This window comes from Bufo bufo, chromosome 9 (assembly GCF_905171765.1).
Source record: "Bufo bufo chromosome 9, aBufBuf1.1, whole genome shotgun sequence".
Lineage (NCBI taxonomy): Eukaryota > Metazoa > Chordata > Amphibia > Anura > Bufonidae > Bufo > Bufo bufo.
This window is the reverse complement of record NC_053397.1, coordinates 5,016,034-5,032,789: the sequence shown is the minus strand read 5'-3', so window position 1 is coordinate 5,032,789 and position 16,756 is coordinate 5,016,034. Positions and strand designations below refer to the sequence as shown.

Sequence of the window (16,756 nt, the reverse complement as noted above, 5' to 3'; positions counted from 1 at the left end):
CACGTGGCCTATACCTGCCCGCGTGTGAAATGCTCAATGTGTGGAGACCTGCAGGGGACGTGTCATCTGTAACCTGTGTGCAGAATATGGACCGACTTTCTGGGAATGCCTGCTTGGGCAGCTCCATCTGATGAGGCCGATGTGGAAGATGTCCCCAAATTATCTGCAAGAACTGAATCTGAGCGCCATGATCCAGTCTTGGTGGAGCCACAGCCAGAAGTGTAGGTGACCACACCGAAATACATGTCAGTGTGGAGGCATCTAAAGAGACATCTGGAGCAGCTGGCGAGGTCTCCTCTGAGCAGCAAGGATCCAGTGCCCATACAGAAACTGTAGAAACCCTCAGTATGGAGACTCCTGGAGAGAACCCTTCCAAACAGCAAGGATTCAGTCCCAGCACAAAAACCATGGACTCTGCCACTGAGGAGGGATTTCAAGTGGTCAAAAGAAAGATGGTGTCATCTGAACAGGAACCACACAAATATACGACCATTCAGAGGCCAGGATCACCTGCTGTGGAGAAGGTGAGGATGTCTGCAGCCAGAATGTCCAGGAGGCCGCTGATGAAGATGTCCCCGAGGAGAGAGACATTGAGGTGTCTGTGTCCACCAAGAGGTGGAGCTCCAAAGGACATGGCAGCGGGAAAAGGAACAAAATGAAGAAACCTCGGGGACCCGTCTGCGTCTGAGGATCTGTACGCTCAATGTGAACAGTGGGTGGGATATAAAAGTGGAGTGGGAGGTGGAGGCCTGTGCGGGTCGTGCGGCAGGTGGAGGTCGGTGCGGGTGGTGGAGGCCTGTGCGGGTGGTGGAGGCCTGTGCGGGTGGTGGAGGCCTGTGCGGGTCTGTGCGGGTGGTGGAGGCCTCTGCGGGTCTGTGCGGGTGGTGGAGGCCTGTGCGGGTGGTGGAGGCCTGTGCGGGTGGTGGAGGCCTGTGCGGGTGGTGGAGGCCTGTGCGGGTCTGTGCGGGTGGTGGAGGCCTGTGCGGGTGGTATAAATAGGATGCAGGATCATGTGAGGAGTCATTACTGACCGCACTTTAACCAGCGTCCTGCTCCGGAAACAGGGGGCGGGGCTGTGACAACCTCTCAGACAGGATATACAGGCAGGTTGTCAGCAGTAATAGATGTTCCTGTAGCATAAGGTGTGTGATCTCATGTCTGATCACGTCATTATATCAGTGATGTCATCAGCAGGGGGCGGGGCTGTGACTACCTCTCAGACAGGGTATACAGGCAGGTTGTCAGCAGTAATAGAGGTTCCTGTAGTATAAGGTGTGTGATCTCATGTCTGATCACATGTCATTATATCAGTGATGTCATCAGCAGGGGGCGGGGCTGTGACAACCTCTCAGACAGGATATACAGGCAGGTTGTCAGCAGTAATAGATGTTCCTGTAGTATAAGGTGTGTGATCTCATGTCTGATCACATGTCATTATATCAGTGATGTCATCAGCAGGGGGCGGGGCTGTGACTACCTCTCAGACAGGATATACAGGCAGGTTGTCAGCAGTAATAGATGTTCCTGTAGTATAAGGTGTGTGATCTCATGTCTGATCACATGTCATTATATCAGTGATGTCATCAGCAGGGGGCGGGGCTGTGACTACCTCTCAGACAGGATATACAGGCAGGTTGTCAGCAGTAATAGATGTTCCTGTAGCATAAGGTGTGTGATCTCATGTCTGATCACATGTCATCATATCAGTGATGTCATCAGCAGGGGGCGGGGCTGTGACTACCTCTCAGACAGGATATACAGGCAGGTTGTCAGCAGTAATAGATGTTCCTGTAGTATAAGGTGTCTGATCACATGTCATTATATCAGTGATGTCATCAGCAGGGGGCGGGGCTGTGACTACCTCTCAGACAGGATATACAGGCAGGTTGTCAGCAGTAATAGATGTTCCTGTAGTATAAGGTGTCTGATCACATGTCATTATATCAGTGATGTCATCAGCAGGGGGCGGGGCTGTGACTACCTCTCAGACAGGATATACAGGCAGGTTGTCAGCAGTAATAGATGTTCCTGTAGTATAAGGTGTGTGATCTCATGTCTGATCACATGTCATTATATCAGTGATGTCATCAGCAGGGGCGGGGCTGTGACTACCTCTCAGACAGGATGTACAGGCAGGTTGTCAGCAGTAATAGATGTTCCTGTAGTATGAGCGCCCTGTGTATATTGGGGCACAGGGCGCTCATCATGGATGTCTTATGTATTTGGAGGCACAGGGCTCTCACTGGGGCATGTCTCATGTATATGGGGGCACAGGGCACTCACTAGTGCACATCTTATGTATAGGGGGGCACAGGGCGCTTATCATGGATGTCTTATGTATGTAGGGGCACAGGGCTCTCACTGTGACACATCTTGTGTATATGGGGGCACAGTGGCGCAGAATAGCCCCCCATCCCTTAGTCACGATGTGGGTATGCAATTAGCCAGGGGTGACCTCTAACAAAAAAAACCACACTTGAATGTTAGTGAGAAAATCTCTCCTAATGTTATGCAAATTGTCAGCGAGGCAATCAGACGGCGCAGCCCGTTAGCGAGGCCGGCTACTGCCGCGCACAGCAATTTACATGCAATTACCCAGAGTGCCCTGAGAGTGCCCATCCCTGGCCCTGGAAGAGGGACACGATCAGTGTGGACATGGGAGCGGGTGATCAATGATGGGGACGATGACCGGGTGGAGGGGTCACCGAGGGGACAGAAGATTCTTGGGGCCAAAGTCAAAGAAAATGACGCAACAAATTTTAGCAAAAACAATTGTCCGTTCTCATCTATGAAATCTATGGAACGTGAGGGTTAAATAAAGAGGGGTCACCAGGTTGGTGGCGGAGGACCAGGGCGGTTGCAGATGCAGCGGCTGGGTCTGCGGTTTCCAATCCGCTCTGCCCACATTAATCACGTCACAATGTATCTGCGCAAAAATGTACAACTTTCCCAGCACTTACCACATATGCTAAGTAGCAATAAAAGTGGGTGTGGTTTGTTAGTGGTGGGCGTGGTCTCCAACAATGCAGAATGCACCGTATTTATTGCAACTTGCGTCTTTTAATAAACTTGGTGCAAATCATTCTGACTATATGAAACGCCTCCGAAGACATTCAGACCTGTGGAGAACTGGCCGACAACCCTTCCACCAGCAGACATTGGTTGTCACCCCACTTTCCCAGAAACAGATACAACCAGGGTCCAGAAGAAGCTTTGCTGCCTATACTGATACACTGCAACAAACCCTCAACTGTGAAAGCAGAACTAAGGAGGGGTATGCAGCCTCTGAATACAGACAAGAACGATTCCATTCACTGCCAGCAAGCAGAGTTCTTAAAAATGGTGAGTGGCTGCAACAAATCATCTCTTTTTTTCTTTTTAAGAAGGAGAAGTCCAAGAACCCTCGTCTAAAGAGCCGACACTCCCATGAGATTGGCGCACAGGCTGCACCCACCGCCCCGGTAATACTATGATACGGTACCCACTGCGGCCATTACATGGCAGGGAGGTGCACACAATGCCCGCCGCTGCCCTTCACCTTCACAGTGTAATGTGTTTCCATTCAGCAGAGTTCCTCTGATCTAGTAATTATCTTCAGTGGTGACACAATAACCCCCATCGGATCGATATCTCACTCCGCTCTGCGCCATTGTGCTCAGGGGTCGGACCATTTCGATCCAAGCAGCAGCAAGAAGAAAAGAGTTCAGAGGAGCCGGGTGGCAATCATTAACCCGCTCACTATCAGATGGAGCGTCTCCCCAGGCTGGCACCCTGTCACTGGCAGCTCCATGCCATCCTCATGCCAATCTATCCGTGCCAGAGACAAGAGTCAATCTAGCAACAAGTCATTGTCACATGCCACAGTGTGCACCGCCCTGACGCACTGCTCTGCCCGCGACACCCCCGACGCACTGCTCTGCCCGCGACACCCCCGACGCACTGCTCTGCCCGCGACACCCCCGACGCACTGCTCTGCCCGCGACACCCCCGACGCACTGCTCTGCCCGCGACACCCCCGACGCACTGCTCTGCCCGCGACACCCCCGACGCACTGCTCTGCCCGCGACACCCCCGACGCACTGACTGCACCCCCAACACAATTTTATGCCTTTGCCACCCTGCCAATGCCAGCAGTAAACCCATCAGCCCGTGTCTCTAATGATGCCACACACTGTGCCCAGCACGACAGGTTACACCTTCTCTCTGCCATCTGATGGAGCTTATACCCACACAGCCGCCAACCACCCCGGTATCGCTCATGGCTGTGAGCCGTCCACACTGACGACGTGTCACATTGCACAGTGAGCAGACTTTCCAAATAGGTCATCGGCGGGCACTGCCACCTGTCACTCACACCTGTGTCACCCACACTGCAGGCCCCGGGCTCAGCTTCACTTCACAATCAGTTGGCCGCAAGAAGGACAAATCCCCTGTAAATGTCAATCCTTTCATCCTGCATCTTGTCCGATTTTGGGAAAGCTGGGTGACGACCACTATGGCTTCCATCCCAGCTTCCACAAGGTTGTGACATCTTTCCTCGCTTCCTGCCCAGGAGGGACAGAGCTGTCATTCAGGAGTATGGAGAACCGGGCTGACATCCATTGTACCAGCAGAGATATTGGTTGTCACCCAGCTTTCCCAGAAACAGATACAACTATTAGAAGAGGTTTCATTCCTCTGCTGACGTATTTCAGCCTACACTGATACAATGTAACAAACCCTTGGCCAAGAAAGCAGAACTGGGGAAGGGTATGCAGCCTCCAGATACAGACAGCAATGTTTCCATTCACTGACAGCAAGCAGAGATCTTAAAAAAATGGCAAGCAGAATAAAAAAAAAAATAATAATCTTGAGACATCAGAGCCCAGGCCCTCGTCCACAGAGCTGACACTCATGTGATTGGCATTACGTGGCAGGCATTGTGGAGCACACGGAGTGACATTCTGACTCACGAGCTTCATTAGGTGACAAAGGGGCAAATTAGCGCCTTTCAGACGAGACTGACGTCTAATTGCCGCGTAATTGCTGCACTGCGCCGTCTCGCAGGATTACCCAGAAACCCTTGCCCCCATCACTACAGAGCTAAGGAGGGAAGACGCCCCCCACTGGCGGCTCTCAGGATCGTCTCCTGATCATTCATATATAGCAACGGAGGACAACTACCCCCAGCATTGTGAGCACCAGCGACAGCAACTGAGGCTCATCCCTGGTGGAACACAAGTCTACAGAAATGTACTGATGTCACCGCTGATCTCTAGTGATGGATAGGCGGCATTCTCAGTGATGTCACCGCTGATCTCTAGTGAATAGATAGGCGGCATTCTCAGTGATGTCACCGCTGATCTCTAGTGATGGATAGGCGGCATTCTCAGTGATGTCACCGCTGATCTCTAGTGAATAGATAGGCGGCATTCTCAGTGATGTCACCGCTGATCTCTAGTGATGGATAGGCGGCATTCTCAGTGATGTCACCGCTGATCTCTAGTGAATGGATAGGCTGCATTCTCAGTGATGTCACCGCTGATCTCTAGTGATGGATAGGCGGCATTCTCAGTGATGTCACCGCTGATCTCTAGTGATGGATAGGCGGCATTCTCAGTGATGTCACCGCTGATCTCTAGTGATGGATAGGCTGCATTCTCGGTGATGTCACCGCTGATCTCTAGTGAATAGATAGGCGGCATTCTCAGTGATGTCACCGCTGATCTCTAGTGAATGGATAGGCTGCATTCTCAGTGATGTCACCGCTGATCTCTAGTGAGGGGATAGGCGGCATTCTCAGTGATGTCACCGCTGATCTCTAGTGATGGATAGGCGGCATTCTCAGTGATGTCACTGCTGATCTCTAGTGATGGATAGGCGGCATTCTCAGTGATGTCACCGCTGATCTCTAGTGAATGGATCGGCTGCATTCTCAGTGATGTCACCGCTGATCTCTAGTGATGGATAGGCGGCATTCTCAGTGATGTCACCGCTGATCTCTAGTGAATGGATCGGCTGCATTCTCAGTGATGGCACCGCTGATCTCTAGAGAACGGACAGGCGGCATTCTCAGTGATGTCACCGCTGATCTCTAGTGATGGATAGGCGGCATTCTCAGTGATGTCACCGCTGATCTCTAGTGATGGATAGGTGGCATTCTCGGTGATGTCACCGCTGATCTCTAGTGAATGGATAGGTGGCATTCTCAGTGATGTCACCGCTGATCTCTAGTGATGGATAGGCGGCATTCTCGGTGATGTCACCGCTGATCTCTAGTGATGGATATGTTGATATCTGGGGGGTGCACACTAGCTCTGTCTGCACTGCGCCCTCATGTTTCGGGGACGCCTGGCATTCGGAGGGTTAACAGCGCCTCTGTGCAGATTGCTGATGACATGTTAACCCCTCCTCGGGTGACACAGTACATACAGTGATTGGCAGCACTCAGCCCCCCACAGGGGCTCCCTCTACCATTATCTCATATACATAACTCCCAGAATCCTCTGCTGCTGCATCATGGAAAAAATAACCAAGAAGCGAAGGCCGAAAACAGAGGTGAAAAGCGGCAGCAACATTGAGCTCCCCTGCACCATGTCAGCCCCCCAATATGGCTGCTCCCGCTCCATGTCAGCCCCCCAATATGGCTGCTCCCGATCTATGTCTGCCCCCCAATATGGCTACTCCTGCCCCCCGCTTCATGTCTGCCCCCGCTTCATGTTAGCCCCCCAATATGGCTGCTCCCGCCCCCCGCTCCATGTCTGCCCCCCAATATGGCTGCTCCCGATCTATGTCTGCCCCCCAATATGGCTGCTCCTGCCCCCGCTTCATGTCTGCCCCCAAATATGGCTGCTCCCGCCCCCCGCTCCATGTCTGCCCCCCAAGATGGCTGCTCCCGCCCCCCCGCTCCATGTCTGCCACCCACTATGGCTGCTCCCGCTCTATGTCTGCCCCCCAATATGGCTGCTCCTGCCCCCCACTCCACGTCTGCCCCCCGCTTCATGTCAGCCCCCCAATATGGCTGCTCCTGCCCCCCGCTCCATGTCTGCCCCCCAATATGGCTGCTCCCGCCCCCCACTCCTCGTCTGCCCCCCCCCCGCTCCATGTCTGCCCCCCCAATATGGCTGCTCCTGCCCCCCCCAATATGGCTGCTCCTGCCCCCGTGCTCCATGTCTCCCCTCCGCCCCATGTCTGCCCCCCAATATGGCTGCTCCTGCCCCCCACTCCATGTCTGCCCCCCAATATGGCTGCTCCTGCCCCCCCCCCACTCCATGTCTGCCCCCCAATATGGCTGCTCCTGCCCCCCCACTCCATGTCTGCCCCCCAATATGGCTGCTCCTGCCCCCCCCCACTCCATGTCTGCCCCCCCGCTCCATGTCTGCCCCCCCAATATGGCTGCTCCTGCCCCCCCCCCCAATATGGCTACTCCTGCCCCCGTGCTCCATGTCTCCCCTCCGCCCCATGTCTGCCCCCCAATATGGCTGCTCCTGCCCCCCACTCCATGTCTGCCCCCCAATATGGCTGCTCCTGCCCCCCCCACTCAATGTCTGCCCCCCAATATGGCTGCTCCCGCCCCCCACTCCACGTCTGCCCCCCAATATGGCTGCTCCCGCCCCCCACTCCACGTCTGCCCCCCCGCTCCATGTCTGCCCCCCCAATATGGCTGCTCCTGCCCCCGTGCTCCATGTCTCCCCTCCGCCCCATGTCTGCCCCCCAATATGGCTGCTCCTGCCCCCCACTCCATGTCTGCCCCCCAATATGGCTGCTCCTGCCCCCCCACTCCATGTCTGCCCCCCAATATGGCTGCTCCTGCCCCCCCCCACTCCATGTCTGCCCCCCAATATGGCTGCTCCTGCCCCCCCCCCGCTCCATGTCTGCCCCCCAATATGGCTGCTCCTGCCCCCGTGCTCCATGTCTCCCCTCCGCCCCATGTCTGCCCCCCCCAATATGGCTGCTCCTGCCCCCGTGCTCCATGTCTCCCCTCCACCCCATGTCTGCCCCCCAATATGGCTGCTCCTGCCCCCCACTCCATGTCTGCCCCCCAATATGGCTGCTCCTGCCACCCCCACTCCATGTCTGCCCCCCAATATGGCTGCTCCTGCCCCCCCCCTCCCGCTCCATGTCTGCCCCCCATGCAGGTTTGCTACAATGTATCCTCCTGGAGTCCTGGCAGTTTGGCTCATTGTCTACACTGGATACAATTGTCAGTGGAAACCAGGACAAGCCGCCTACAGGCTTACTGCCTTTGAATGGAAACCCTGCTCTCATTCACTGACTACAAACAGAAATATTAAAAATGGCGAGAAAATAAAACACCCAGTCAGGTAGAGTCATCCACACTGCGATTATGAGCTCACGCCCACCGCTGCTATCAGACACCTCAGTGTCTTCCCCATTCTCTACCCTTCTGCCGCACTCTCCACATTCAGTCACCTGACTCATCTGGACATCACACGACTACTACTACTCCACTTATTGTCACCACCACCAACCTCCCTGTGGTACAAATGACCGGGTGATGACATTTGTGGCCTGTAAGTGCCCCCCATCTCTCCATGTATCCGGTCCCATCTCCGGCGGTCGGAGGACCCCCCCCCACCATCGCTCTCGTCAGGATGCCACAGCAGATGGTGTTGACACAGACACAATCTCGGTCACCGCTGCAGCAGACGGTATTGTGGGTAAACCCATGGAAAGGTGCCCTCCTCCCGCGTCTGCCACGTCTAGTGCCCGCACTCCCAGAGAGACGAGCATTTGGCAAAGAGATAAGTTGGCAGCCGGCAGGGACGTGTTATCAGCTTCATACCGACTACCCCATGTAAGAGCGCAGACCAACCGCGCAGAGACGCCGCCCGCGCCAACCCGCTGTTCACCTCCGGAATCTAACCAGACCGCTAAATGCTGGGTAAGGGTCACAGAGAACAACTGATGAGATGATGGGAGTTTTCGCTCTCTGTAAGAGACACAGACCTCCAGGTCCTTATTACAGGAGGATACAATGAACTCCAGATATAGGGATAAGAACGGACCGGTCCGAGCCGCTCAGAACCTCGCGACTCCATGTGTAGGACATCGACCGCACCGCCAGATGGCAAAGGAGGTGAAGCCCCATCAGATCCAACACGTAGGGGGCTCATTCTCCCACAAGCTGCCTCAGACCTCCGTCACAGCCCCAGGGAGGTGGCGGGCTGATGGAGGTCACGTCTATGGTCCATGTGAAGCCGCAGAAGCACTACAGATAATACTGGACTACACCATGCTATAATCTACTACTACTATACCCATCATCCAGCTGGAAGCAGAGCACCAATCACTGGGCACTGTGGTTCACCCTCCATGGGGCAGACTAATAGCAGGCGGCAGGGGAGAGGAGGGGGCGGCAATCAGCCGGAACTAGAAGCATTTGGAGCAGAAATGCCCTGACGGCAGCGTTCACCCCTAATTGTCCCTCAGAGCATCAATTCACCCTCCACGGCACCGGAACGTCTAGTGCACAATAATGGGGGCGGAGGAGGGGGACCAGCCATAAGAATGGGGGGGGGGGGGAATTAGGAGCTGGTCCTTCACTGAGCCAACTAATTACACCAGTAAAGCCATTAACATGTGCAAGGGATGACCCCCATCCTCCACCGGGAGCGCTGCCAGCATCCATCACCTATCTGGAAGCCGGATGATGGGATTCATGGCTGCAAGAAAGGATAAAAAAATAAAAAAAAGTGAAAATAACGAAATGAAGGGGAGGAACCACTAGGAGATACAATGTAACTGGACACAGAGCTGCCCCACCCCCGAGGAGGAACCATGAGGAGATACAATGTAACTGGACACAGAGCTGCCCCACCCCCGAGGAGGGGAGGAACCATGAGGAGATACAATGTAACTGGACACAGAGCTTCCAAATGCCAGAGGAGGGGAAAACACGAGGAGATACAATGTAACTGGACACAGAGCTGCCCCACCCCCGAGGAGGGGAGGAACCATGAGGAGATACAATATAACTGGACACAGAGCTGCCCCACCCCCGAGGAGGGGAGGAACCATGAGGAGATACAATATAACTGGAGACAGAGCTGCCCCACCCCCGAGGAGGGGAGGAACCATGAGGAGATACAATGTAACTGGAGACAGAGCTTCCAAATGCCAGAGGAGGGGAAAACACGAGGAGATACAATGTAACTGGACACAGAAATGCCCCACCCCCGAGGAGCCATCACGGCCTATACAACTCAGAGTCTCTATGGAGAAATTACATTTTCTGGGAAGTGGAAAAATGGCAATGAGGTCACTGGGTCTAGGACTTGGATACAGGGGGTACAGTGTATCCCCCCTAAAACCACTTGTGTTTCACCTCCTCACTATGACCTATGCCTCTGCTTGCTGTCAGTAATCAGAAGCATCTTGGTTTATATTCAAGGCCTGAAAACCTGCAGACACCTAACACTTCGCGTACCTGAAGATCTGTTACTATGTATCCAGTGTAGACAATTCTCTCCTGTCCAGATTTGTTACAATGTATCAGTGCACATAAAATGTATCAATCTGGAGTCTAGGATGTAACAAACCCTCAGCTTAGATATTACATTTAGGTGCAGAAAACTATCCCGACCTAACACCTTAGGCTACTTTCACACTAGCGTTTCTATTTTCCGGTATTGAGATCCGTCCGTCTCAATACCGGAGAAAAACGCTTCAGTTTTGTCCCCATTGTTAATGGGGACAAAATGTAACTGAACAGAACGGAGCGCTCCAAAATGCATTCTGTTTCGTTATCATACTGGAGAGCAACGCGCTGCGGAGCAAGACGGATCCGTCATGACCCACAATGCAAGTCAATGGGGACGGATCTGTTTTCTGACACAATAGAAAACGGATCCGTCCTTCATTGACTTTCAATGGAGTTCATGACGGAACAGTCTTGGCCATGTTACAGATAATACAACCGCATCGGTTCAGAACGGACGCAGACGGTTGTATTATCAGTAACGGACGCGTTTTTGCTGGTACCTGCCGGATCCAGCAACAACGCTAGTGTGAAAGTAGCCTTACACAGCTGAGGGTTTGTTACACTTGCATCCAGTCTATACAATCCTCTGAGAACTAGACACCTCAGCAGAACAAATCTCTCCGCTGTGCTGACAGACTGTTACAATGTATCAGTGCAGGTAAAAGGTATCAGTCTGGAGTCCACAGAGGAATGTTTAGACTGGACACAACTGCAACAAATGCTCAGCTGTGAGAATTATTAAGTTACTATGGGCGCTGGATGTAACTAAATAAGAAACTTCTTATTCACTGACAACAAGCAGAGGATTTGGAAACAGTGAGGAAATAAAATACAAGTCAGTAGATTAGCAGAACTTTTTGTTGCAGTGATTAGGCCTCATTTACATAAGATGCTGGCCCTTTAAAATTAAATACCGGTAGAATATTTTTTTTTAAAAAATCTACAGAAAAAGAATGAAAGCGGGAGCGGAGCGGTCGGCGGTGGCGCTCGCCGCGTGGCTGTATCTGTCCCCCGCCTGCTCCACTACAAACAACACAAATAAATAAAACGCATCTGGATTTGAAGAATTAAAATTATAATTAAAACAAAGCTACTAACGGGTAATTAGCGAGGCGGGGGAGGGGCGGCATTGTCATTATTAATTACCCGCGCAGATTAAACCTGAGAGGATTTGCTGAACTCTCCGCCTCTGGAGTTTAGAAAGGATTTAGTGGCGCTGAGTAAAACTGCTGCACGAGAGCCATCAGTCTGCGCCGGGGGGTCCCCGTCATTCACCTGGGGGTGTCCAAATGTCCCCGCCATTCACCTGCGGAATGCTGACAACACAGACTGTCACCGACGACGGCGGACCTGAAACTCACAGACATCAGTGATTATTATCTGGGACCAAGATGATCATCTGCAGCAGCGTCACTCTGACAACTCTTCCTGCCCTGGGCTCTGACAGCTCAGTGTTGTCATAGGGAGACGTGGCCTCATACAAACAATCCGAGACCGACGACTGCTGCGAGGAACAGTCTCCCTATAACACCACTGAGCGGTCAGAGCCTGGGGCAGGAAGGGTTGTCATAGGGACATCTGGGCACCAACTCAAGGTGGGACTCAGGAAAGATCTCTGCTAGAAAACTGGATTCCGATTGGCTGCTACGAGGCAGCCTGTATCCAGTCCTGTACGTCCATTTCCTGAAAAGCCGCATTCACCGCCGCGATCCTGAGTGCGGAATATGTGACTATCCCTTAACCATGCCAGTAAAATGCGCAGTCGTGTGCACAGCACGTCCGGCGGCGGCTGCGCCAATTCTGCTGACATCCCGCTAACGATCGCCAGCTCCCTCTGCCACGCATACGTCAACCCCTCCCCCGCCTGGCGATTAACGTCTTCGTTAGCTCATCTGCTTAACTGCTGCATTTTTAATCCAATTAAACCTGTCGGCTCCGGGTGATGGAGATCAGAGGCCGCCAGGACAGGACGGGCGCCGCAACTAATGAGGCGCGGAAAAATACCTGACCCAACGCCGATCCCTAACGATCCGCCGCACTCACACAGCAGCGCCAGTATATACAGATGAAGCAACCCAGCTGACACTGCCACGGAAGAAAAAAGGGCCCCTCCGACATGATGGGAAGAGTCCTAGTGAAACTGTTCACAGGCAGCCGACCTGGGACTTGTGGTTCTACAGGAAGAACTGATGAACAGCAAGCAGGACACGATTCTGAAAGGAACACTCCGGGCAAAACTGAGCACATGACAGGAGCGGGAGCCCTCCAGAAAACGGAGGACGCCGCTTTCAGACCTTTCGCTGCCATATTTCATGGTCCGTTTGGTCTCGCTGCGTTCCATTAGAAAAGTAATGAGAAAAGAAAACGTCACACGGACGAACGACCGGAGAGGAAACCGGAGAATCTGAGGGAAACGTGAAAACTGCGACAGGAAAAAATACAACACACATGTATGAGAGAGACAACACCTGTACACGTCTATTGCCCCCTGTTATCAGCCATTATAGGGGAGAGGACGACTGTAGGACAGGAGAATACAGTCTATTGCCCCCTGTTATCAGCCATTTCAGAGGAGAGGATGACTGTAGGACAGGAGAATACAGTCTATTGCCCCCTGTTATCAGCCATTTCAGGGGAGAGGATGACTGTAGGACAGGAGAATACAGTCTATTGCCCCCTGTTATCAGCCATTTCAGGGGAGAGGATGACTGTAGGACAGGAGAATACAATCTATTGCTTCCTGTTATCAGCCATTTCAGGGGAGAGGATGACTGTAGGAGAGGAGAATACAATCTATTGCCCCCTGTTATCAGCCATTTCAGGGGAGAGGATGACTGTAGGACAGGAGAATACAGTCTATTGCCCCTGTTATCAGCCATTTCAGGGGAGAGGATGATTGTAGGACAGGAGAATACAGTCTATTGCTCCCTGTTATCAGCCATTTCAGGGGAGAGGATGACTGTAGGACAGGAGAATACAGTCTATTGCCCCCTGTTATCAGCCATTTCAGGGGAGAGGATGACTGTAGGAGAGGAGAATACAATCTATTGCCCCCTGTTATCAGCCATTTCAGGGGAGAGGATGACTGTAGGACAGGAGAATACAGTCTATTGCCCCTGTTATCAGCCATTTCAGGGGAGAGGATGATTGTAGGACAGGAGAATACAGTCTATTGCTCCCTGTTATCAGCCATTTCAGGGGAGAGGATGACTGTAGGACAGGAGAATACAGTCTATTGCCCCCTGTTATCAGCCATTTCAGGGGAGAGGATGACTGTAGGACAGGAGAATACCGTCTATTGCTCCCTGTTATCAGCCATTTCAGGGGAGAGGATGACTGTAGGACAGGAGAATACAGTCTATTGCCCCCTGTTATCAGCCATTTCAGGGGAGAGGATGACTGAAGGACAGGAGAATACAGTCTATTGCCCCCTGTTATCAGCCATTTCAGGCCGGGGAGAGGATGACTGTAGGACAGGAGAATACAGTCTATTGCCCCCTGTTATCAGACATTTCAGGAGAGAGGATGACTGTAGGACAGGAGAATACAGTCTACTGCCCCCTGATATCAGCCATTATAGGGGAGAGGACGACTGTAGGACAGGAGAATACAGTCTATTGCCCCCTGTTATCAGCCATTTCAGGGGAGAGGACGATTGTAGGACAGGAGAATACAGTCTATTGCCCCCTGTTATCAGCCATTTCAGAGGAGAGGATGACTGTAGGACAGGAGAATACAGTCTACTGCCCCCTGATATCAGCCATTATAGGGGAGAGGACGACTGTAGGACAGGAGAATACAGTCTATTGCCCCCTGTTATCAGCCATTTCAGGGGAGAGGACGATTGTAGGACAGGAGAATACAGTCTATTGCCCCCTGTTATCAGCCATTTCAGAGGAGAGGATGACTGTAGGACAGGAGAATACAGTCTATTGCCCCCTGTTATCAGCCATTTCAGGGGAGAGGATGACTGTAGGACAGGAGAATACAGTCTATTGCCCCCTGTTATCAGCCATTTCAGGGGAGAGGATGACTGTAGGACAGGAGAATACAGTCTATTGCTTCCTGTTATCAGCCATTTCAGGGGAGAGGATGACTGTAGGAGAGGAGAATACAATCTATTGCCCCCTGTTATCAGCCATTTCAGGGGGGAGGATGACTGTAGGACAGGAGAATACAGTCTATTGCCCCCTGATATCAGCCATTTCAGGGGAGAGGATGACTGTAGGACAGGAGAATACAGTCTATTGCCCCCTGTTATCAGCCATTTCAGAGGAGAGGATGACTGTAGGACAGGAGAATACAGTCTATTGCCCCCTGTTATCAGCCATTTCAGGGGAGAGGACGATTGTAGGACAGGAGAATACAGTCTATTGCCCCCTGTTATCAGCCATTTCAGGGGAGAGGATGACTGTAGGACAGGAGAATACAGTCTATTGCCCCCTGTTATCAGCCATTTCAGGGGAGAGGATGACTGTAGGACAGGAGAATACAGTCTATTGCTTCCTGTTATCAGCCATTTCAGGGGAGAGGATGACTGTAGGAGAGGAGAATACAATCTATTGCCCCCTGTTATCAGCCATTTCAGGGGGGAGGATGACTGTAGGACAGGAGAATACAGTCTATTGCTTCCTGTTATCAGCCATTACAGGGGTAGGATGACTGTAGGACAGGAGAATACAGTCTATTGCCATCTGTTATCAGCCATTTCAGGGGAGAGGATGACTGTAGGACAGGAGAATACAGTCTATTGCCCCCTGTTATCAGCCATTTCAGGGGAGAGGATGACTGTAGGACAGGAGAATACAGTCTATTGCTCCCTGTTATCAGCCATTTCAGGGAGAGGATGACTGTAGGACAGGAGAATACAGTCTATTGCCCCCTGTTATCAGCCATTTCAGGGGAGAGGATGACTGTAGGACAGGAGAATACAGTCTATTGCCCCTTGTTATCAGACATTTCAGGGGAGAGGATGACTGTAGGACAGGAGAATACAATCTATTACCCCTGTTATCAGCCATTTCAGAGGAGAGGATGACTGTAGGACAGGAGAATACAGTCTATTGCCCCCTGTTATCAGCCATTTCAGGGAGAGGATGACTGTAGGACAGGAGAATACAGTCTATTGCCATCTGTTATCAGCCATTTCAGGGGAGAGGATGACTGTAGGACAGGAGAATACAATCTATTGCCCCCTGTTATCAGCCATTTCAGGGGAGAGGATGACTGTAGGACAGGAGAATACAGTCTATTGCCCCCTGTTATCAGCCATTTCAGGGGAGAGGATGACTGTAGGACAGGAGAATACAGTCTATTGCTCCCAGTTATCAGCCATTTCAGGGGAGAGGATGACTGTAGGACAGGAGAATACAGTCTATTGCCCCCTGTTATCAGACATTTCAGGGGAGAGGATGACTGTAGGACAGGAGAATACAATCTATTGCCCCTGTTATCAGCCATTTCAGGGGAGAGGATGACTGTAGGACAGGAGAATACAGTCTATTGCTCCCTGTTATCAGACATTTCAGGGGAGAGGATGACTGTAGGACAGGAGAATACAGTCTATTACCCCTGTTATCAGCCATTTCAGAGGAGAGGATGACTGTAGGACAGGAGAATACAGTCTATTGCTCCCTGTTATCAGCCATTTCAGGGGGGAGGATGACTGTAGGGCAGGAGAATACAGTCTATTGCTCCCTGTTATCAGCCGTGTCAGGCCGGGGGAGGATGACTGTAGGACAGGAGAATACAGTCTATTGCCCCTGTTATCAGCCATTTCAGAGGAGAGGATGACTGTAGGACAGGAGAATACAGTCTATTGCTCCCTGTTATCAGCCATTTCAGGGGGGAGGATGACTGTAGGGCAGGAGAATACAGTCTATTGCTCCCTGTTATCAGCCGTGTCAGGCCGGGGGAGGATGACTGTAGGACAGGAGAATACAGTCTATTGCCCCTGTTATCAGCCATTTCAGAGGAGAGGATGACTGTAGGACAGGAGAATACAGTCTATTGCTCCCTGTTATCAGCCATTTCAGGGGAGAGGATGACTGTAGGGCAGGAGAATACAGTCTATTGCTCCCTGTTATCAGCCGTGTCAGGCCGGGGGAGGAGGCCTCTATCTCAGTTGTTATCGGCTCCTCTTCTGCGATTCTATTTCACACTTATGTTCACGTTGCGGTGTCTATAGATGGCGGCTTAGATATATCGCTCTCGGAGGTTCGCCATGCACCGGCTTATCGACACTTATTACATCATTCTCCACAAATCCTGTAA

At 52.2% G+C, this 16,756-nt stretch overlaps 1 protein-coding gene across 3 annotated transcripts in view; it reads right to left on the bottom strand.

Moving 5' to 3' along the window:
- CACNA2D2 (calcium voltage-gated channel auxiliary subunit alpha2delta 2) overlaps nucleotides 1-16,756 on the bottom strand; it is a 121,803-nt gene that overhangs the window by 52,560 nt on the left and 52,487 nt on the right. The window lies entirely within an intron of this gene.